Below are 24,516 nucleotides of genomic sequence, written 5' to 3'. Positions count from 1 at the left end.
GTTGTTTGCTTCCTCTTTCTCTGCTCCCTGCTATGTGAGGACACAGCAAGAGCACAGCCATCTACAACCAGAAAGAGGGTCCTTACCAGAACTCAATCATACTGCACCCTGATCTCCAACTCCTAGCCTTCAGAACTGTGAGAAATAAACATCTGTTGTTTAAGCCTGCCTGACTCCAAAGCCCATCTGCAGCAAAGAGACACTCTTAAACAGGGGTGGAAAATGTGGGTAATGACATGGGTGGTGGAAGAGACATAGACCTTTTCCAGCATAATTGGAGAAAAGACCAAAAGGGAATCAGGGAAGGAGCCAGAAAAACTGACTGTCCAGTAGGCTGCTCCCATCTGGCAAGGGGGTCAGTAGACCACAGCAGTAAGGCAGTGGTACTCCCTTGGGCCACAGCCATTAGCGGAAGGCCTTTTAACGGGCCCTATATCCTCTGCTGCTGTTGTCTGAAAGAATCCCTTTCTCCAGGACAAAGCAGGACAAGCTGTTCCCTTCTCAGGCCAATGGGCTCGCAGACTTAGGGAGCCATGGGGAAGCCCTGGGTGACTGCCTTCTAGTGGCAGTCACTGGAGGAATGGAGAAGGCCCAAGTGACCAGCACTGGGGACTGGTTGTTTATAAGAGGCAAAGGCCCACAGCAAGAGGCCCCATTCCAATTCCAGGTACTGAGCACAGTGCCCCCTTATCCCCATACTGGTGAGAACAGGGGTTCTCAAAGGAGCAAACCAAGCAGCAATCTGCACGTCATCTGGGGCTTTGTTAGAAATGCAAAGACTCTCCTTTCCCTAACCTCAAGCAGATTCAGAAACTCTGGAGGTGAAGCCCCAAATCTTTTTTAACAAGTGCTCCACGTGATTCTTTTTGTTTGTTAGTTAAGTCAGATTTACTTGAGTATAATTTACGTACAGAAAGCAATTTGCCCTCATTGATAAATTGTGATAAACAGGCACAGTTATGTAACTAGCACCAAAAGCAATATATAAAATATTTCCAGCACCCCAAAAGTTAGTTCTCTCATGCTCCTTTGTGATCAATACTCTCCCCCACCTCCAGTCCCTGGAAACCACCAATTTGATTACTGTCCGTATAGTTTTTTATAGAGTGTCATGTAAATGGAATCAAACAGTACACAGCCTTTTGTGTCTGGCTTCTTTCACTGAACATAATACTTTTGAGATTATCCATGTTGTTGCAAGTATTAGTAGTTCACTCCTTTTTATTGCTGAATGGTAACCCATTGTATGAATGTACATCAATTTTTTATCCATCCATCAGGTGATAGACATTGTGTTGTTTCCAATTTGGGGCTATTATAATTAAGCTACTATAAATATTCATTTTATCCATGTGCAAATCTTTGTGTGGACACATGTTTTTATTTCTTCTGGGTAAATATGGAGGCGTGGGATTTCTGGATCATCAGGTAAGCATGTATTTAGCATTATAAGAAACTGCTAAACTGTTCTCCAGAGTGACTCCAACATTTGCTCCCTACCAGTAACATGGGAGAGTTCCACTTGCTCCACATTCTCGCCATCTCTTGGTATTATCAGGTTTGTTTTAGTTTAGTCATTTTATAGGTATCTAGTGGTATCTAATTATCGTTTCATTTTTGTTCCTCTTTCAAATGAATGATGCTGAGTATCTTTTCACGTGTTTATTTGCCATTCATATCTCTTTTTTGATAAAGTATCTATTGAAATCTTTTCCCCATTTTAAAAATTGTGGTGGTGTATTATTTTTGAGTTTTAACAGTTCTTTATGTATTCTGGATACAAGTCCCTTAACAAATATGTGTTTCACAAATATTTTCTCCCAGTCTGTGGTTTCTCTTCTCATAATTTCAATAGTTTCTTTGGAAGAGCTGAAGTTTTTAATATTAGTGAGGTTCAGTTTATCAATTTTTCCTTTCATGGTTCATGCTTTTCTGTGTCCTCTATAAACATGTTTTGCCTAACCAAAGATTACAAAGATTTTCTCCTACTTTTTTTAGGTGTTTTGCAATTTTAGATTTTTATTTTAGGCCTATGAGTATATACCTTTTGAATTAATTTCTGTATATGGTGTGAGGTTGTTGGGTTTTTTTTTTTTTTCTTTCTATATGGGTATCTAATTGTTCCAGCACCATTTGAAAAGACTATCCTTTCTCCATTAAATTGCCATTATACCTTGCAAAAAAAATTGTCTGTATATGTGCAGCTGTATTGTGGACACTGTGTTCTGTTCCACTGATGTGTTTGTTCATCCATGTGGCAATATCACATTGTCTTGATTACTGTAATTTTATACTAAGTAGTGAAATCAGATACCCTAAGTCCTCCAAATTTATTCTTCTCTTTTAAAATTATTTTAGCCATGGTAGGTCTTTAAACTTTGATATAAATTTAATAATTAGCCTGTCAATTTCTAAAAGAAAAAATGCCTACTAGGATTTTGATTGGTATTGCATTGAAACTATGGATCAATTTGGGGATAATTGATATGTTAATAATATTGAGTTTTCCAATTCACTAATATTGTTTATCTTTTTATTTATTTAAGTCTTCTCTAAATTTTCTCATCAACTTATTATTATTATTATTATTCACAAGTAATAATTGTACATATTTATGGGGTGCAGAGTTATGTATAAAATACATGCATACAATGTGTGATAATCAAATCAGGGTAATTAGCACATCCATCACCACAGAAATCTATCCTTTCTTTGTGATGAGAGCATTTGAGTTCCTCTCTTATAGCCATTTGAAAACAGACAATAAATTATAGACACCTAGCACTACTGTAGATCCATAGAACTTATTTTTCCCATCTAGCTGTAATTTTTTTATGTAATTTTTTAATGTAATGTAAATTTTTTATGTAATTTTTTGCAAACAAATCTGCATTATTTTGTTAGATTTTTCCTTATGTATTTTATGTGTTTTTAATGCTATTATGGAGGATTAGCTTATTGAAGAAAGCAGTAATGGTATTCTATTCATAACATTTTGCCTGGAATATAGCCATGCCCCATAGTCTTTAAGGTGCTGGTTTTGCTATCTGACAAGGGTATCTCTAAACTCCATCCCCACCAGTTTGGGGAAGCAGCACAAGATAGTTTTTTAAGAGCCCAAATTCTAGAGTCAGGCTGCCTGGGTTGGAAGCTTCACTCTACCACTTACTATCTCTATAACCCTAGGTTCTCCAGGGTTTAGTTTCTTCATCTGTTAAATGGGCATAATAATAATACCTACCTCACAGTGTTATTAAAATGGCTCAGTAAACAGTGTCAAGCACATAGAAATAACTCAAAACATGTTAGCTTTTATTATTTCTTACTGTCTGTGTGACCTTGGGCAAGCTAATTTTATCAGCACCACACTCTCCCAAGTGAGCCACGGGCTGGCCCCGGCAAGCTAATTTTAGTAAGCCTCCATCTCCACATTTATAACTTAGGAATAATATTAGTATTAATAGGATTGTATTGAGGATTAAATTGAAATAAAGCCTTTAAAACATAGAGCACCATGCCTAGCACATAGTAAGCTCTTATTAATGTTAGCTATTAATAGTATTTATATTGGTACAGTGTTTGACATATATTGACATTAAACAAGTGAATATTTTAAAAATACAATACCTACTGAATAATAAACACTAGCCTTACAGGAATCCTTGTGAGGGAAATTCAAAAGTCATAGATGTTACTGCTACAATATTTAGATGATGCAAAGACTAACTTATTGAAAACTGGCCATTTTTCAACCATTCAAACTAAATGGTTTTCTTTAGTTATCCAGAATACTCTCCATCCCCCTACATTGTTTCTTAACCTCCTTGCAGATGGTGGTATCTAAGCTTCAAACTAAAATTAATCTATTTATCGTAATAGACTTCTAGTTACACACATCCAATTACCACTATCATTAAGAAAGCAGTAGCTGCCAGTGTTGAGCAGCAGTGTGACATTAGGCATTCAATGTGTGTAGCTTCAAAGCATGACCTTCTTACCTAGGAAAACTTTGTAAGTACCCAGAATAATAACTTTTATCTTTAATTTTTCTCCTACTTTCTAAAAAACAAAACTAAGCGAAATGAAAAACTTTGCCAACTTGCTAATGTTGGGCAGGAGAGAGACAGGAGAGTCTAGAAGACATAAATATTGATTGAGCATTTTGGGTTATGACATGGTATTGACACAGATGGTAACAATCTCTAGGGAAATTAGCCAATTTAATTCCACAAATATTTATTGAGTATATTTGCACAGATCTTGACACCGTGGATAGTATGGTAAATGACAACTCAGTGATATATAACAGGAAATGGTGGATCAAGATTTAATATATAAATTTTAATATCTAGCCATATTGTGACACTTATAAAGCTGTGTGTCTCTGGCCAAGTCATCTGCCCTCTTTTTCATGTTCTTATCTATAAGGGGCGAATGTAATGAAGTTGAGTGGAACTTACTGATCCAGATTTTATTCTCTGGTTTTAAGATCTATTCTCTGTTTTCAAGCTTGTTACATTTTAGTCGGAAAAAAAAGAAGCTGACCTGGAAAAGATAACTATCCTAAGTACTATTTGACTAGGAGTTGTATTAATAACCTCAAGGTAGTAAAATTCTACATTATAATATAGATATATGAATTACATTAACATTGCATGCTGTTTTCTCATCTGTAAAATAAGTTTAATTATAATTGCTTTACAGTGCATAGAATTAGTGAGTTAATGGTTTTCAAACTCCTAGAATATTGAAAACATATTGAAAATTAGTTGCTTTCTCTTCTGGCCCTATTGTCTACATAAGCCTTCCAAGATTTTGTGTTTTGACATAATAAGGAAAACTGTGCCTTGAAGACAGTTAAATGATAAATCTGCCCCAGGAGGGTAAAGATCCAAATCAGTTTTACTGTCTTCAAGGACCAAATTATCTATTATTTTTAATATAAACTACTTGCCCAATTTAATCAGCACCAAATCACCCATAGCAGTTTTGCTTTTTCTTTCTCAATTATTTTAACCAGATGCAAAGACCCAGCTTGATAACTATTCCATATTGAAATCTGTTTAAAAGCTTTGGAAGTATATTGGCCTATATTTAAATCTCATCTCTGCTATTTACCCAACTGTATATTTAGGTAAATCGCTTATTTTCTGTGAGCCTCAGTTTCAGATCTAAAAAATGAGAATGTCCCCACTTTACAGGTTTTTTGTGAGGCTTAAGATATCAAGTAGGTGAAACCCTTAGCAGAACACTGAGAATAAATAGGTGTCTCCAAATAATACCTGTCATTAGATTTACCTCCCACACCATGAAGTAGAGCTGGGGTTTCTGAAAGTTGTTCTCTCATCATATCTCATTTTATTGACTATAATATTTGATTATAGTCATTAGGAAGTAGCCTAAATGAAGAACCCTATTTTAATATCAATAATAGGAGAAAGGTCATATCTATATGATAGGAAATTATTCAGCTATAACAATAATTTAATACTATGGGATTGTGTTGTATGGCTGTATTAGTCCATCTTCTGATGTGTATAATAGAATACCTGAAACTGGGTAATATATAAAGCAGTGAAATTTATTTCTTACAGTTTTGGAGCCTGGGAAGTCCAAGGTCCAGGGAACACATCTGGTGAGGACCTTCTTGGTGGTGACTCGCTATAGTGATGGAGGATGTCACACAGTGAGAATGTTGAGCAAGAGAGCTAATCTTCTCACTTGATCTCCTTATAAAGCTATCAGAACCACACCCATGATCACCCATTAAACTGTCAACCCATTACTCCATGAATGGATCAATCCATTCTCAGGTCACTGTCCTAGAGATCCAATCACCTCTTAAAGGCCCCACCTTTCAAATACCATAATTGGATTTCCCACCCTCTTAACACCATTGCAGTGGAGGTCAACTTTCCAGTATATGAACTTTTGGGGGACACATTTAACCCATAGCAACGGCCAATTGAAAAAATAATTAGGCAGCAAAAATGCATATCTAGTACAATCCCAAAAATATAAAATATGCATAGAACAAAAGTTTGGAAAGAAACAAAGTGTGAAGTTTAAAGTGGGTGGTAGTGGGAATATGGCAATATTTTTTCCTTTTCCTACTTTTCAAAATATGAACCAATTTTTATACCTTCAAAATATGGGTAATTTTTTCCTTTTCCTATTTTCTACTTTTAAAATTTTTCTTTTTTTAGCACATGAACATATATGAAATGTATTAAGAAATAGAAAACTACATGTTTTTGAATGCATAGTATAGTAAAGACCAAATCTGTATATATCAATTGTTAAAGAAGTTTCCAGCACTGTGAAGAATTCCTAAGACAATACTCCTCTCTGATGGGGCTATGCTACTTAGTAATTAATTTTAGTTGGACAAATATTTACCAAACTTTCTCATAATCTATTTCAATTACTTTTCTTGCATTTCCACTTTTGCCTTCTTCTTGGCATAATTTATATTTAATATAAAAGCTTATGCTATGTAGAGTCAAGAACAGCACACCAGGTAAACATGTTTAAAATGTATGAGTAATATCACTGGCCAATGATTGACACAAAGTGTGTGTGTGTGTGTGTGTGTGTATATATATATATTTCAATTAGAGAGATGGAAACTCCAAATGTTCAGAGTCCTGATGGCTCCAGGACTCTGGAGTCCCAATGGCTCCTGATGGCTTGTAATAGGATACCCATCTTGGAGCCAGGGTCTCCTACCATGACCTCCAAAGAATAAGCTAGTTGTGCCCACCCCTCAAGCTTAAAATCTATTCAATTAGGTATGACTTTTTTCTTTTTTAACTTGAAGCATTGTTTTCCTGTCTCAGGATTAGTCATTGATAAGTGTAGCAGGGAGATCAGACTGTCAGGTAAGAAAAACAGAAAATGGCTTTGGTGGTCTCAGCCTTCTCTTTTTGATGGGAAATGGCATGCAGTCTGGTCTCCACAGATAAACTGGAGAAGAAAGACATGGTGGAGAAACTTTGGGTAGAAAGTTTGCAGACTTAGCATCAGTTTTCAGCCTACTAAAGATTTTCCTTTTCTCTGCTCAGTAATGGTAAAGAAACAGACACAGTTACTTGGCATATGTCTGACTTCCCAAGAAGATTTCAAGATTCAGGCAGACTGACAATATCTTAACTATTTCTGCTGCCCACAACATATGGCATATAGTATCTACTCAATAAATATTGGTGAAATTCCATTTACATTTTACCAACAGACCTTTAAAACTATAACACTGTTAGGAATTTTCATAAAGGAAATGGAATGATTTTGAAAACCCAGAAATCAGATTTTATCATCACTCTTTTGCTTACACAACAAAACAAAACAAAAAATAAAAACAAACAAAAAAACTCTACAATGACTGTTTCCATGGCACTTACCCTTAACATTGGCATCTAAGGCTCATGTGAATTGGACCCTGACTATCTCTCCAAGTTTATCCTGTACCACTGATTCCTTCTTTCATTTTGCTCCAATCACACTGGCCTTTCTGTATCTCTAATAAATGTACTCATTGTCACTTCAGAGTTTTTGCAGTTGTCGTTCCTCTGCATGAAATGTTTTTCTGTCCTCCCTTTATACTCCTGATTCCGCCTAGTTCACATCTTAATTCAATTGTTACCTCTGCAGAGAAGACAGTCCTGATGTCCTTGTGTAAATTTGGTCTCCTCAGTTACTCACTGATCACATAACTTTTATTTCCTTCATGCAATTGTTCATTGTCTGAAATATCTTCTTTATTTATTTTTTCCCATATTTATCCTCAGCAGAAGTTAAACTCAAGGCAGTCATGGACTTTCTTGGTCTTTACTACTGATTCTCCATCTCCTAGAGAACATTTGGGAAAAGGAGAAAAGAGGGAAGGAAGGAAGGAAAAAGAAAGGAGGGAGCAGGGAGGATAGGAAAGAAGGAAGGAAAGCAAGGAGGAAAGATTTTAGATAAGACAGTTCTTACAACTATTCTCTGTGGTAGGATCCATAATCCCAATTTTACAGATGAGTAAATTGAAGTAAGGAGAAGTTATTTATCTCTATATTGATCACAGATAGTGAATGGAAGAACTAAGATTCTAAACAGAATCTTCTTGAATTCAAGAACAGCTCTTTCCTTTATCTTAAACAACATTCTGGAAGCTCAACTGTGTTAGAGTAACTGTTACCAGACTTACCCTTGCACTGTAAACAACTAGAAAACTGGGCAAAATATATGAAACAGATGATTTTAAATATTGGACAATAGACAGCTCAGGAATGTAATCTCTGAGACAAAGAAATCAAATGAGCTGAAAACTACACTTGCTCTTGCTTTCTGCCTTGAGGCACTTTCTGGATTACAGCAAAGGGAGGGGAAAGCAAGAAGAGAATGGCAAACTCAAGAGCTGAGGAGGTGATGATCAGAGTTTAGTGAAACTGAGGCATGTAGAAGTAGCAGGACATAATTCCAGAGAAGAGGTTGATATACAGAGAACAAGCTCAGAAATATGCCTATGGGTATCCTTAAGACTGTTGCTGAAAACTAATCTTTGAATGCATAGGGCAAAATCCTACTTAGCTGAGCAAAGGACAACTAGGGAGCTCTAAGCTGAACGATTCCCAGAGCTCACAAAGAGTTTAAATTCTGAGCAGCAAGAGTAGAAAGATTTCAATGAACATCTAGAAATTCATTAGATATCCAAGAAGGGTCGTGCCTTAGTGATTGGGCTAAACTAACCCAAAAGCAAAGGCTACTTTACACCTGCCATAGCAAAGCTTACAAACAAGCCTTGAGATGATCAAATTGATCCACAAGAAACTATCAAAGCAAACTTCAACACTGTTTAAAGGAAGACAAAAAAGCCTAGGAAGTCAGTAACTAAATATTTACAGTGGCCAAAATCCAAAAATAATTACAAGACATGTGAAGTGGCAGGAAAATGTGATCCATAATGAGAAAAAATAAAGCCAGTAAATAGCTACAGACCCAGAAATGGTAGAGAAGATGGAATAGTAAGCAAGGACTTTCAAATAGCGATTATAAATATGCTCATGGATGTAAAGCAAACCTTGAACATTAAAAGAAAAATAAATTATATAGATAAAAAATCAAGTAGAACTTCTAGAATTGACAAATATAATATCCGTAATGTAGCATTCACTGGAAAGACAGCAGATTGAACACTGAAAAAGAAAAAATAAGGGAATTTGAAGACAGCAATAAAAATAATTCAAAGTGAAGCACAAGAGAAAAAAAGAGCAAAAAAAATTCTCAGTGACAGTGACAGTGGGACAATATTCAATGGTTTGGCTTATATGTAATTAGAATCTCAGAAGGAGAGATAGAAAAGAAAAATTATCATAAGAAATAATGGCTGAAAACATTCCAAATTTGACCACAAACTCACAGATTAAAGAAATTAAATGAAAATCAATCAGGATAAACAAAAATAAAACTATGACAATGTACAACACGATCAAACTTCTGAAAACCAATGATAAAATGCATATCTTAAAAGATACCCAATCAAAGGATGTATTAAATATAGAGAAACCCAAAGAAGAAAGTTCCCTGATTTTTCATCAGAAAGAATGAAATCAAGTACATAATGGAAAATCCTTAACATGTTTTATAAAAACTTTTTTCAAAAGACAGTGAACCTAGAATTCTATATCCAATGAAAGTATCCTCTAGAAATTAAGGCAATATTGAGAACTTTTTAGAAAAATAGAAGCTGAGGGAATTTCTTTCCAGCAGATGTGAACATAAGTAATATTAAATGAATATTTCAGACAGAAGGAAAATTTTATCTGATGGGAACCTGGATCAGTACAAGCATATGAAGAGCACCAGAAATGGTAAATTTGTGAGTAAATAAACAACATTTTTTCTCATTTAAGAAATTTTCTTTAAAAAATAAACTAAAGCAAAAATAACAACAATGAATTGTGGAGTTTGCAACATATGTAGAAGTAAAACACACAGCAATATTACAACAGATGGAAGGGGGAAATGGAAATACATTGTTGTAATAGTCTTGTATTACATGTGAAATGTTATTATATGATCAGAAGTTAGGCTGTGGTAAATTAAAGACATATGTGTAAACTCTAAAGCATTCCCCAAAATAAATAACTAAATAACCAAATATGTAAATAAACACTAAAAGATAAGTTAATAAAGCAATAACAGAGATAAATGGCATATATAAAAATACTTAATCCAAAGTAAGGTGAAAAGGATTAAAAAGAACAAATAGCAGATGAGAACAAATAATGTTACAGTAGACTTAAATCCAACTATGTCAATTACTACATTAAATGTAACTAGTATAAACATGCAAATGAAAAGGCAGAGATTATCACACCAGATTAAAAGGAAGACCTAACTTTAACCTGTCTATAAGAAACCCAATTTCAACATAAAGATACTGATAGGTTAAAAGTAAATGGTTGGGGGAAAAAAAGTACATGATCGAAACACACAGATAACAAAACTTGAGAAGTTATTCTAACATCAGACAAAGCAGGCTTCAGGACAAGAAATTTTACCAGGGATATAAATGAACATTTCCAAATAATCAAAGAGTCAAAAAGATGTAACAATCTTTAACATATAAGCTTATAATGACAGAGCTTCAAAATACTTTAAGCAAAAACTGAATAAAACCTGAAAGGAAAAATAACAAGACCACAGTTAAATTTGGAAATTATAACACTCCTCTCTCAGTAATTGATAACACAAATAAACAAACAAATAAAAATCAGTAAATACATAGAAGTCTTGATCAATACTACCAACCAAGTTGAAATAATTGATATTTCATAAAACTCTGTGTCCAACAACACCAGAATACACTTTCTCTTCAAGTGTTCATGGAATACTCATCAAGATAGAACATCTTCTGAGCCATGGAACAAGTTTCTGTATTCTCTAATCACAACAAAATTAGATTAGAAATCAATTTTTTAAATATCTAGAAAATCCCAAATAACACATGAACCAAAGGCAAAATAACACGTGACATTAGAAAATATCTTGAAGTAAATGATAATGAAAACACAACCTATCAAATTTGCAGGATGCAACTAAAGCAGTGCTTATAAGAAAATATATATCTTAAATACTATATTAGAAAAAAAGGTCTAAAATCAAAAGGTTAACTTTCCACTTAAAAAGCTATTTAAAAAAAGAGCAAATTAAACTCAAAGTAATTGAAAGAAGCAAATAATGAAGACAAGAGTAGAAATCGATGAAATAGAAACCAGATAAACAATAATGAAAATCAATAAAATCAAAAGCTAATTCTTGGAAAAGGTCAATAAAATTTTAATAAACATCTAATGCAATCAATAAAAAATGGGGGAAGATATAGATTCTAATATTAATAAGGAAAGAAGAGACATCACTATAGATACTACAGATCTAAAGGGTTAATAAAGAAATATTATAAACAGCTTTATGCCAATAAACTGAAAAACTTAGATGCATAGCCAAATTCTTTGAAGCACAAAAAATAACGAAATTGATAGAAGAAATGGAAAACTTGAATAGCCCAATATATATTTTAAAAATTAATTTATAATTTCTCTTCAGAGAAAACTCCAGACCCAAATGGCCTCACTAGAAAATTCTATCAAATATTTGAGGAAGATAACATCACTCCTACACAAAATCTTTCAGAATTTAGATAAGGCTAACATTATGCTAATAACAGTAAATAAAAAGAACAATACATTATGGCCAAGTGGTGTTTATCTTTAGAACACAAGGTTGGTTTACCATTTGAAAATATAATTCACGATACAATTTGCATAAAGAAGAAAAGCTATGCAATCATCTCTATAGATGCAAAGAAGCATTTGGCAAAATTCAACACTCATGAATAATAAAACCTCTCAGCAAACTAGGAAGAGAAGGCAATATACTCAAGCTTATAAAGAGCATCTGTGAAAAGCCACAGCTAATATCTTATTTAATGATAAGAGGCTGGACACTTTTCCCTAAGATCAGGATCACTTTAATCACTTCTATTCAACATGGTACTGAAAGCGCCAGTCAGTAAAATAAAGCAAGAAAAAGAAATAAAAGGCATAGAGACTGGAAAAAAAAGTAAAACTTTCTTCACAAGTGTGGAAAATCTTAATCAGCAAAAAAAAAAAAAAAAAAAAAAAAAATGAGTAGAATTAAATTAAGAGGTGAATTTAGCAAATATGGAGGTTACAAATTCAGTATACAAAAATCAGTTGTAGTTTTGCTTACTGGCAATAAACAATGAAACATTTTTTTTTTTTTTTGGAAAAATACCATAGAAATAAGTTTAACACAAAAGTGCAATGAAGACTTCAAACCATTGCTCAGATAAATTTTAAAAGACTTAAGTAAATAGAAAGACTTCCCATAATGCTGGATTAGAAAACTCAGTATTTGAAGATGTTCATTCTCCCCAAATTAATTCATTGATTTATTGCAATCTCAATCAAAATCATAACAGGCTTTTTCCACCCAAATTTACAGGCCTTTTCTAAAATTGATATAAAATTACAAAGGACCTAGAGTAGCTAGACAGTTTTGGAGAAGGTGAATAAAATTGAAGGACTTAATAATACCTTATGTCAAGACATTATAAAACTCCAGTAATCAACACAAAATAGAATTGATGTAAGTATATCATTAAATGAAGCAGAACAGAGATTCCAGAAATAGACCCACACATATATTCTCAATTGATTTTCAACAGAATTGCTGAAACATTTCAAAGGGGGGAAAGACTGTCTTTTTACCAAATGGTAGTAGAATAACTGAATATGCATATGGAGAGAAAAGTACTAGACCCTTATGTCACACCATACACTAAAATCTCTTGAAATGGATAATAGACTCAAACACAAAGGCTGAAACTATAAAACTCCTAGAAGAAAACATATAGGCAAATATTCATAACCTTGGAGTAGACAAATATTTAGGACACACAGATCATGAAACGTAGAAGGAAAAATGTTTTTAATTTTGGTTTCTTGTTGAAAGACCCTGTTGAGAAAATGAAATACAAGCCAAAGACTGGGAAAAAACATTCCTAAAATATACCTCTGACAAATGACTGGTATCCAGAATGTGTGTGTATAAACGTGTGTATGTACAACTCAATTACAAGAAGATAAACATCCAATTTAAAAAATGGGCAAAAGATTTGAGCATTTGTTTCACAAAAGAAGATATACAATTGGCCAATTAGGACATGAAAAGATTCTGTATTAATTCCCTAGGGCTTCTATACCTAAGTACCGCAAACTGGGTGGCTTAAAACAAGAGAAATTTAGTCTCATATGGGTCTGCTTGCTAGGAGTCTAAGATCAAGGTGTCAGTAGGGCCACGATCCTTCTTCTACAGGCTATAGGGAAGGATGTGCTTCATGCCTTTCTCCTAGTTTCTCATGGTTTCTGGCAGTCCTTGCCGTTCCTAGACTTGTACGTACATTACTTCAATCTCTGGCTCCGTCTTCACATGGCATTCTCCTCTACGTGTGTGCCTGTATGTAGCTACATGGTCTTCTTCTGCAGATACCAGTCATTGGATTTAGGGGCCTCCATAATCCAGTTTGGCATCATCTTAACATGACTGAATCTTCAAATACCCTATTTCCAAATAAAGTCACATTCACAGGTACTGGGAATTAGGACTTCAACATATCTTTGGGGGAGGCACAATTCAACCCACAACAAATGCCTGGCATTATCAGAGAATTGCAATTTAAAACCACAATGAGAATGCCTACCAGAATGGCTAAAATTACTCCCTCCCCTAAAAAAATCTAACGATAATAAGTGTTGTCAATAATATAGAGCGAATAGAATTCTCACACATTGATGGTGGGAGTATAAAATGGTACCGTAACTTTGAAAAACAGCCAATTTCTTGTAAAATTAAACATATTATCACTCTATGTCCCAGCAATTCCATTCCTGGATGTTTACCTAAAGGAAGTGAAAACATATATCCACACAAAGACCTGTGCATAGATGTTCATAGCAGCTTTCCTCACTATAACCAAAACCTGGAAACGACCCAAACATTAACACATGTCTTAATCCACTTTGTGCTGCTATAATAGAATACCTGAGACTGAGTAATTTATGATGAGCAGAAATGTATTTCTCACAGTTCTAGAGGCTGGGAAGTCCAAGATTAAGGCACCAGCACCTTGTGAGGGACTGCTTGCTGCATTGTCTCATGGTGGAAGGCAGAAGGTCAGGAGAGGGTGAGAGAGAGAGAGACAGCAAGAGGGAGGGAAACTCATCCTTTTATAAGGGACCCACTGTCATGATAACAAACGCACTACTGTGGTAATGTCGTAATCCATTCATGAGGGCAGATCCCTCATGGCTTAATCACCTGTTAAAGGCCTCACCTCTTAACACTGTTACATTGGGGATTAAGTTTCCAACACATGCTTTTTGGAAGACACATTCAAACCACAGCAACAAGTGAATAGATAAACAAATTCTGGTAAATCCATCCAAGAGAATAGGAGGAAATAAAAAAAAAGAAATAAAGCATTGATACATGTAGCAACCTGATGAATCTCAAAATTCATATGGTGAGTGCAAGAAGTCAGAAGCTAACCGTTACCTACCCGTGTGTACATACATTACATTCATATGAAATTCTACAATAGAGAATACTAATCTATAATGACAAAAATCAGATCATAGGTTGCCTTTGGCTGGGAATTGGAGTGAGGAGATTCATGGAAAAATATCATAAAGGAACTTTTGGGAGTGATGAAAATGTTCTATATCATGAATGTGAGAGTGGTTATACAGGTACATGCATTTACCAAAATATAATCAGTATACTAAAAATAGGGTTATCTTATTTCCTGTAAATTTTGCATCAATAAAGTTGATTTTTTAAGCATGACTATGTGTCATTCAAGAGAAACTCCTCCGGGATAACTACTTTTCTCTAACTCACACTTAAGCCAGGCAGTTACAAGAACTCAGTAGAACAGCACCCACTCTACCATAAATAGCCAATCAAAGCACTTTCCTGTTAGAAAATTTTAGAACCTATGACACAGTGTTAATATTGATATTTATATTTATTCATTGGCTGCTAATTATTCTGTTTAACAGATGTGGACCGATTACACCATCTTCTGAATTTTGCTGCTCCTGTAGCTTTTATAAATCACAGAAATATAAACTTGATTGTGGTATATTGGAAAGAACCAGTAGGCTTCAGTGCTCATCAGCCTGTGGTTTAAGTTCTGGCTCTGCCACTTATCAGCTGTGTGACATTCATTCCTTCATTAATTTTTTTTTTTTTTTTAGGCAATTGTGCCAGGTATTTCCCCAGGGAAATACATTAAGGTGAAGTCCTTGACCTCAAGGGGCTTGCAGTCCCATGCTGCAACTTCCTTCCTCTCTCCAAGTTTCCTGGTTTTGCCATCTGAGAAATGAGGTTGTCATACCATCTTCATAGGTTGTGAGGATTAAATGAGATCATCAAATAATCTGCTCAGGTCACCTCTCCTGCTGTGCCCATCTATTTGTCTCCAATTCCCTTCCTGCCCTGTCATCTCCTCTCATATCCTGTTCTCTTCTTCCATCATGCACTTTATTTCAGCCTCTTTCTGAACTATCGTAATACTCTATAAATGCCAATACTTGTTAGTTTTATCAGCTAAAAACGTCATTTGCATTTCTGAATGACTTCACTCCTCTCTTTTGCCATTTTAACTATTTTATTATTAAACTTATATTGGATGGTATTTAAAAAATAGTTCCTGAGCTGATTTGGGGGTCATCATTAATTAAATGGAGCATGATATTTCTTAATGATAACTCTTCATATTTGAATGGAATTTTACCTCTCCGTAGCCTTTTTTGTATATTATCTCATTTAATCTTCTCAACAATCTTGTGAAGTAAATAAAGCGATTATCATGTCTACTGCAAGATTAGTATACCAAGGTTTTTCTTGGCTAGAAAGGTATTCATATCAGAGTTGGAATTTGATCCTGCTTTTCCTGATCTCAATATAATGTATTTTTCATTTGTTTATGTATTTAACCAAATGTTATTGAGTACCAATTGTATACTAGACATATACAATGCAATACTGCCCTTAAGTAGCTCATTGTCTTTGGGGGGGGCTCAAACCTGCAAGTGCAGAACAGTGACTATAGTACTTACTGGAGATATAGTGACAGGTCACAGCAAGTATACAGGACAGAGTGTTGTCACAGAGGACAAAGGATCAGCCTTGGGGCACAGGAGAAAGGGAGATATGCCACAAAGCAGTGTATTAAGGATAGTTATGACTTCATGTGAACGAGAACAGGAAAGGCCTTCCTAAAACACTCAAAAACGAGAACCCTCAGGAGCTGGCATTTCATCTCTGCCCTTATCAATGCTGTTATTCTTCACTTCCATAAAAAAGAAAAAAAAATTACGGAGAAGAGAGTCACAACCCAGGCACTCACACTTCCTGTAGCTGTTTCTTGGACCCTGTCCCTCAGACCCGGGCTCTGCTTGGGCTGGAGGAGCCCGTACAGGGAGGGCGGTGGTGAGGGCTGGGGCTTGTGTTCATCAGTATGCGTTTCTTGAAACTGGCCACCAGTGAGGAATCAAATCTCCTTGGAATATTCTTAAGCTTCCTACGTGTCTGATTAGTTTTTCCCAGTGGGGAATGAAATAAAGGAAGCAGCTATTGAGAGAGCTTTCTCTCTGTGTGGTCCAAGACTAGCTCATGGTATAATGTTGATCTTCACAAGAGACAGGAGAGGTCAGAATGATTCTGGGTGTTTAATAGAAGGGCTACTGGTGGTTGGTCTTTGTGGAAGATGGGGTCAGAGGAGGGCAGGAGAATTGGAGGTCTTTTTTTTTTTTTTTTGTCTGCTCCACAGCTCTTTATTGTCCTTTAATTTCAATTTCCTTCTCCATAAAAAAAGGATCCATTCATATATAAAGCTCTTTCATTCATTCACTCTCTTAATAGTCCATAGAGCATGTTTTCTGGAGCAGGCCCTCTGCTAGGCATCGAGGATGTAAGGATACAGGAAGGAGTGAGATACAAGTGAGATACAGCTCCCTCTAGGAGCTCCTGCTGAAAATGGGGCTGTGGGTGGGTGAAGGGCAATGGGAGCCCAGGTGAAGGGGCCAAGGCATGCTGGAGGAAGCAGCAGGAAACTATGCGGGGAAGCAGGACAGAGAAGCCCAGTCGATGGTGTGTCCAAAGAGCAGTTTTGGCGAAGAAGAGAAATATCTACTAAAGAGCTTTTCAGTTATTTTGGTGTGATACATCATATAAGCCCTCTCTTCCAAGGCCCCTATAAAATATTAAGTAAAATCTATATTGCTCATTAATATTTGGTAGAGTGGATTACCTTTGGCAATAAAAAGTAGAAGTGCTGAGCTCAGCTTCAAGATGTGTGTGGGGCACAAAAGGCTGGACACAGGAAAGAAGAAAGCCAATACGGAATTTAAAAAATATATATAGATATATATATACATAACATATACAAACCTGTATATCTAACTAACTCACTCACTATATATATATTTAATTACATATGTGTATATATATATATATACACACACCCACACTAATATATATATATATATGTATAGTGAATAAATGGTATATAGGTAGCTTCCCCTATAAAAAGCTTCTTGGAGAACAAAAAGCAGTGTTATTCAGACAACATATCCTTAGTGTAATAACATGAGCTAACACTTAAATACTTAACATGTATCAGCTTCTCTTCTAAGTATCTTAAATATAACATTCTTCTTTAATCTTTACAGCAACTTCATGAGGTAGATACTAACAATCCCACCAGTTTGTACAGAAAGAATCTGAGATACGGAGAGTTTAGGTTATTTGCCCAAGAACACAAGAAAGAATAAGAAATAAAGCTGCAATTTGAATCCCAGGAGCCTGAATCTAGCACTTAGACTCTTAATCTCTACGCCCTATTACATACGATATGATTCATTTTTAATATTTTTGTAAGCAATTGAATCCTTCAAGGAGCCTCGGGTATTGATTTCAGAGCTTCCTCTCTTTATGCTTTCAATGCATTGCTCCCTGAATTTGATTGTAAATCTTGGACAAGATTTGCTAATTTAGTTCTTTCATTCGACAACTCTTTATAGTGTAGCCGCCATATGCCAGATACCATTTGAAGTATTGGAGAAAGAGCAGTGAACAAAATAGGCAAAATCCCAATTATTATAGAGTTTATGTTTTAGTATGGAAGACCATAGAAGAGTGAATTTATTGTTTGTCTGTTTCAATAACTGCTATAGAGTGTGACATATAAGAAATGTATTTTTGGTCTTTGTCCCGTTCCTGACACAGAGCTCCTTGGATTTCCTTGAGTGACAGTGGTAAGAGGAGCATCTTTTGTTATTAATAACACACCCCTTTCAACCACATCTGTGTTTCTGACAATAAGGCGACTCTTGGTGAGCCCCTAGATAGCTTCAGGATGGGGCTGGCTGCCAGAGGAACCGTGTGTGACTAGAGGGTTGGAACTTGCTGCACACCCTCCCACTTTTGAGGAGGGAAGAAGGGCTGAGATTGAGTTAATCACCAATGGCCAGTGATTTAATTAGTCACGCCTACCTAATGAATTCTCCATAAAAATTTCCAAATAACAGAGTTCAGAGAGCTTCTGGGTTGGCGAACACACTGAGGAGCTGAGAGGGTGGGGTGCCCTGAGATGGTGCGGAAGAGCCACGCTCCTCCCCATACCCGGCCCTGTGCATCCCTTCCGTTTAGCTGTTCCTAAGTTGTGTCCTTTATAATAAACTGGTAATAGTAAGTAAAGAGCCTTTCTTACTCTGTTCTGAGTTGTTTTAGTAAATTATTGAAGCTGAGATGGAGGACATGCGAAGTCCTGATTTGCATTCAAGTTGGACAGAAGTGTGAGTAACCTGGGGTTCCTAATACTGGGGACTGGTAACTGAAATGAGGGGCTGTCTCGTGAGACTGAGCTCTTAAACCTATAGAGTCTGATACTAATTCCAGGTAGTGTCAGAATGGAACTGAATTGTAGGACATCCAGTTGGTGTCCAGAGAGCTAGGAAATTGGTTGGCGTGAGGAAAACACCCACACATTTGGTGTCAGAAGTGCTGTGAGTGACAATAGTTTAAGCAGAGATGTGAAGAAAGTGAAGGAGCAAGCAGGCAAGTATCTGGGAGAAGACCACTGCAGGCAGAGAGAGCAGCAGACCTGAAAACCTTGAGGTCCCATTGTGCTTGACACGTTTGAGGAATATGCCTGGAGGAGTAGACTGAGCTAGAAACAGGGTGGTAAAATAGGAGATGAGAGAGTTAGTGGAGACTTATGGGTTTACTCTGAGATAAGAAACCATGGGACAGGTCTGGGCAGAGAAATGAAGGACTGATATTTTTTTGACTTATGTTTTAAAAAAAATTACTCTGGCTGCAGTATGAAAAAATAAACTATAGGGAGACAAGCATGGATAGAGGGAGGGAAATCAGATAACTATCGCAAGAGATGATGGTGGTAGTATAAGCAGTCTTTGGATTATATTTTGAAGATAGAGGGGACCAAATTTGAGAGCTGTCACACTGTAAATGACATTAAGCCATAAAACTGGCTGAGATCACACAGAAAGAAAAATGTTCAAGGATGGAGACCTGAAAAACTCCAATGTTTAGATGTTGAGGAATATAAGAGTAACCAGCAAATTAGACTAAGAGAGGGAAGGCAGGGAGGAAAGGAAAACCAAGAGAGAGGTGTCCTGGAAGTCAGGTGAGGGCTGTGCTTTAAGGAGGAGGGGTGGCCCACGGTGCTGCATGATGCTGGCAGTCAAGTGAGAACTGAGAACTGACCATTGCATTAAGCAATATGGAGGTCACTGGTAACCTTGACCAATGCTGCTTTGGTTTGGTGGAGGGGGCAAAAGCCTGATTGGAGTGAGTTTAAGAGAAAATTGAGTTACCCATGGATATGCTTTCACATGAGGCTGTCATCAGAGTGGAAACGGAATCTGCTTTCACACTCCTCAGAGGCCTGAGTTTTGTCCTTACAAAACCAAAGCTCAAAGGCCCACTGCTTCAGAAGCAGCAAATAAGAAAGTGAAACCTTTGAACTTGGGAATAGTATTAAAGTTATCATCCAGGGCTTGAAATGTTGGAGTCACAGATCTTGCTCCAGGAAATAAAATGGACCAGTTGCTAGGTTTATTCTGGTCTTCTGCCTAAGATTAAAGCTAAAGAATCTCATTTATATATTTACTCAGGGAATATGTCCCCACAGCCTCCCTTGACAACAAAACATAGTGTGCTTAAAAGTTTGTACTCTTTGGAAAAACATTCTCTCTCTCCCTGATCAAAATTTCTACTTCACAGTTCATAGTAGCATCTCTGAGTATTTGTTGTGGTGCTGTGAACATTGGGCTAGGACATTGGAGAACTGAATTCTAATCTCCTGTTAGTAATTTATTGTGCAAAAATAATTATATTATTGTATTCCTGTGTACCTGTATTTCCATCAAGTTTGACTAAATAACATCTAAATTCTGTTATAAATTTCACATTCTCTGATTCTTTCCAAATTTCTAATTTATTTGTCTTCCCTTCTTCATGCTAATCACAGGTACCCCTTGCAAGAAAAATAAAGGATATGTTGTAACCTTGTGATCATTTGATCATCTTTATGAATCTTTTATTAGTTTGGGTACCTATAAATTGTGGAGAACAGCACTCAATCTCGATATCTCAAAAATTCAGAACTGAAAACGGAATGGCAACTGTGACCTGGATTCCTGGCCCTATGGAGCTGGAACCAATTGCTTCCCAGTGATCTTTGAGCTCTTACTGCTAGAGCCAGTGAAGTCTCAGGTACCCAAGAATGGCTTTGTGCCCTTGGATAAGGTAATTAACCTCTGTTGGCTTTGGCTTCTCAACTGAAAGAATGTCATTATCACATGTGTTGAGAGACTACATGTGATAGTCTTTGGAACTTACCTGAGAGTAGCTACTACTTACCTATCTACTTACCTGATAGATAAGTACTGTTTGTAGTTACCTGACGATGTCTACTCAATTTAGATTTTGCTATGCAAAAATAGCCAGAGACTTAGGACTTTATGGAAATAACAAAGTAACGTGAAAACCAAACATGCTATCAAGAATTAAAATGTTCCTAAAATTGTCTACAACTCTGAATACTGTAACCAACTCCAAGTTTCCCTCACTTTGCCCCTTTGATCAGGAGCATCATTTCTGTTTTGGTGTCGTCTGCATCTCTCCCCTGGATTCCGCTGGCTGCCTGCCTTTGTCTCATGCTGTTCCCTTTCACATGTACTCTGCCACTGGTTGCTTCCTATTTGTGCTAGTCAGTGAAGTCCCAGCCTTTGTATAGGCAGACATTTTATATGTACTTTAAGAACCGAGTCTTACCACTGCATTGCTAAAGAGGCTTGACTCCCGACAGTGTGGTCTGCAAGCAAACTGGCTGTGTCTACACAGGCTGTAGCTTGCTAAGTGCCCTGGGTTCTATATTGTCTGCCACACACTGACCAGCCATGGGCTTTTTAAGGTTTCATAAACCCAGGTTAGGAATTCCCGGACCAGAGGAATCAACAGCCTTATTGTGAGAAAATTGCATTTTTCCCCCATTCATCTGCTTTTTAATAAAATATTGAATTTAAATAAAAGTTTTTCATCACTACCTTTTAGAACTGTTAAAAGTCCAGAGAACCAAAACTAGAGAGCAGGGATTTAATAGTATTTTGCAAAAGCAAATGGTTCTGTCTAATGCAGCTGATCCTTAGCATTTGAACCACTGTTTTGCAAGAACAGTAGGTGCCCTTCGGCAGTTTTTGCTGAACATATGCTGTGACCCATCACCACCGACAGGGCTCTGCATCTCCTGGGCTATCTGGGGGAGTCTTTCTGGAGGCATTTCAGCCATCTGTTAGTGTTTCCTTTTCTCAAGGGTGCTTTGATGCCATGAGGAGATGTGACATGACATTTGGAATCTGGGCCCACGTGTCACAATGCCAAGGGCAGGAACAGCCCTGGGTTGACTGACTCTGGTCTGTTGTGTAGGGATGAGCATGTCAATCAAACACATCTGGCTGGGCAGTCATACTGGCAGCTGGGCCACTCACATTAAGAGGGGTGGGGGAATGAAAGGTCTTAGAGACCTTCAGAAGAGAAGGACAATGTTCCTCACTGCTCATCTTCCTCTGGGAAAGCCTTGGGGTAGAAGTGGAGACCGCAGCTGGAGCACTGAAGTTGGCAGCAATCATAGGATCTCAGAACCATAAAGATCACCAAAGCCAGAATTTTCCACACTTCAGTTATTCAAGCCCCATAGTCATGATTTTTTGCTATTTGCATGCCACCAATAATTTACTTTATATTTTCTTAAAATACTTGCTATAATTACAATAGAGTCAAAAAAATGAAAACAAAGCAGTATTTTGAAATTCTTGCTAAACATGTGACCTACAGAAGGTTCCTAATCTGAGGGCTGCCAGTTCCTTGCTAAAATGAGAAATCAGTAAGAACTAGTGGCACTAACTCAGCACTCACTCAGACTTTCTCCTTAATGTGTTGAAATTACTGAAAGGAAATTCAAAAGTGAATTATCACTTTATGTGCTTAATATAAGTTAATGCCATGTCCAAGAATTCACTAAATTTCATGTGCCACCTAAAATCATTTTGTTTGCTAATAGAGGAATGTATCCCACATTTTAGAATGTACAGATCTGATCCACACTCATTTAAGAGGTCAGAAAGCCTAGGGAATGGAAAAGATTTGTCCAGCGTAACTATGGTTCTATGTCCCTCCTTATATCCATGCCATTTGCCAAGAAATTTTGCAGCTTCTCCTGCTGGAGGCAGATTGTAGGTTCTTATGCCTTGACTTTGGGTTCTGCCTTGTGACTTGCTTTGGCCAACAGGATGCTAGCAGATATGATGCAGGCAGAGTCTTCAGATTTGCTAGCAGAGCTGGGCTTGCTTTCTTGCCCTTTTCCATCACCATGAGGAGGACATGCCATGGCTAGCCTGTTATTCTGAAGAGGATGAGAGACATGTTGAGTGGACCTGGATCCAATCTGAAAAAAGGATTCAGGATGGGGTTTCAGCCTGCTGACTCCCCTTTCTGGTGCAGTATGGGGAGTGTGTGTGTGTGAGAGAGAGAGAGACAGAGACAGAGAAAGACAGAGGCAGAAATTGAGAGAGAAAGAGGTGTGATTAGAAGAAAAGGGAAGGGAGAAGAGGGTACAGGAAGGAGAGAGGAGAGAGGGAAGAGAAGCAGTAGAGGAAGAAGGGAAGGGTCAAGAGAAGGTGGGGAGGGAAGATCCATTTCCTTAAGGGCAAATTTCTCATTCATCACCTGAATTCTCAAAGCTTAGCACAGGCTGTCAAAAATATCTTTCACTTAACAACTTTCCAAATTCAAGAAGTATTTACCAAGAACCCTGTTTTATGCATAGGACTGAGCTGAATATACTTGGGGATGCAAAAGAAGCCATTTGGGGTTGGAGGACATTACCATGTACTTGGGTGGCAGGGCCACACCTGCGTAATTCAAAGCTACATTGTTCTTGTGTGTAAGTGACAAGCCCAGTGTTCGTCAACTATGACAGCATCCTCTTCTGCCAAGCCTTGATTATGTTGCTACTGTGGTCTACAGAGCAATCCTTCAACACAACACCCCATGGAGAGTTTAGGTTCTCCATAAATCTGGGTTTCTTTTCTTCCTTATTTTCCTCTTCCCTACATTTCTAATCCTTTCCTCTCTTTGTTCTCTCTGCTGTTGTCCCAGAATTTACATAGGTACCTGCACACATTTCAATGAGTTGTTCTTCTATCCAGTTGTTCTGAAACCTAGGAATTATTCTTCACGTCCCCCTTCTATAATTGAATCCTGTACAATCTGCCTGTAATTTGCATTTGAGTCCGTTTTGTTAAGTCTTCTCCACCACCAGCACAGTCAATGCCCCTTTCATGTCTTACCTGCTCTAGCTACTAACTGGTTTCTTAGCATCACCTTTGCCCAGTCTATTCCCCAAAGAGTAGTTGGAATAATCTTATAAAATGCTAATCTGGTCATTTAACTCCCCTGCTAAAAACCACCTTGCTGGTTTCCCACAACAATTAGAAGAAACACACACGCACATACACATACACACACAAAAAAATAATGCAGACTCATTACTGTGGCTTATATATAATACTCTGCATGATGTGGGCACTGCATAGGTCCATTTTGCAGATGAAACCAAGGAGGTTACACAGTAAGTAAGTGGCTGCAACTTCAGGCTATCATTCTTCATGCTAAGATAATCATTACTACCATGATAATTAACATTTACAGAGTGTATATTATAATATGCACATAATTAAATTCTCTTCACATATAAACTTCTTTAATCCTCAGAACAATTCTATGAGCTAGGTACTATTAATATTGCAGTTTTGAAAATGAGAAAACTAAGGCACAGGATGTTTAAGTAATTTTCCC

Source organism: Cynocephalus volans, chromosome 8, assembly GCF_027409185.1.
Source record: "Cynocephalus volans isolate mCynVol1 chromosome 8, mCynVol1.pri, whole genome shotgun sequence".
In the NCBI taxonomy this organism is placed as follows: domain Eukaryota; kingdom Metazoa; phylum Chordata; class Mammalia; order Dermoptera; family Cynocephalidae; genus Cynocephalus; species Cynocephalus volans.
This window is presented reverse-complemented; position numbering follows the sequence as displayed.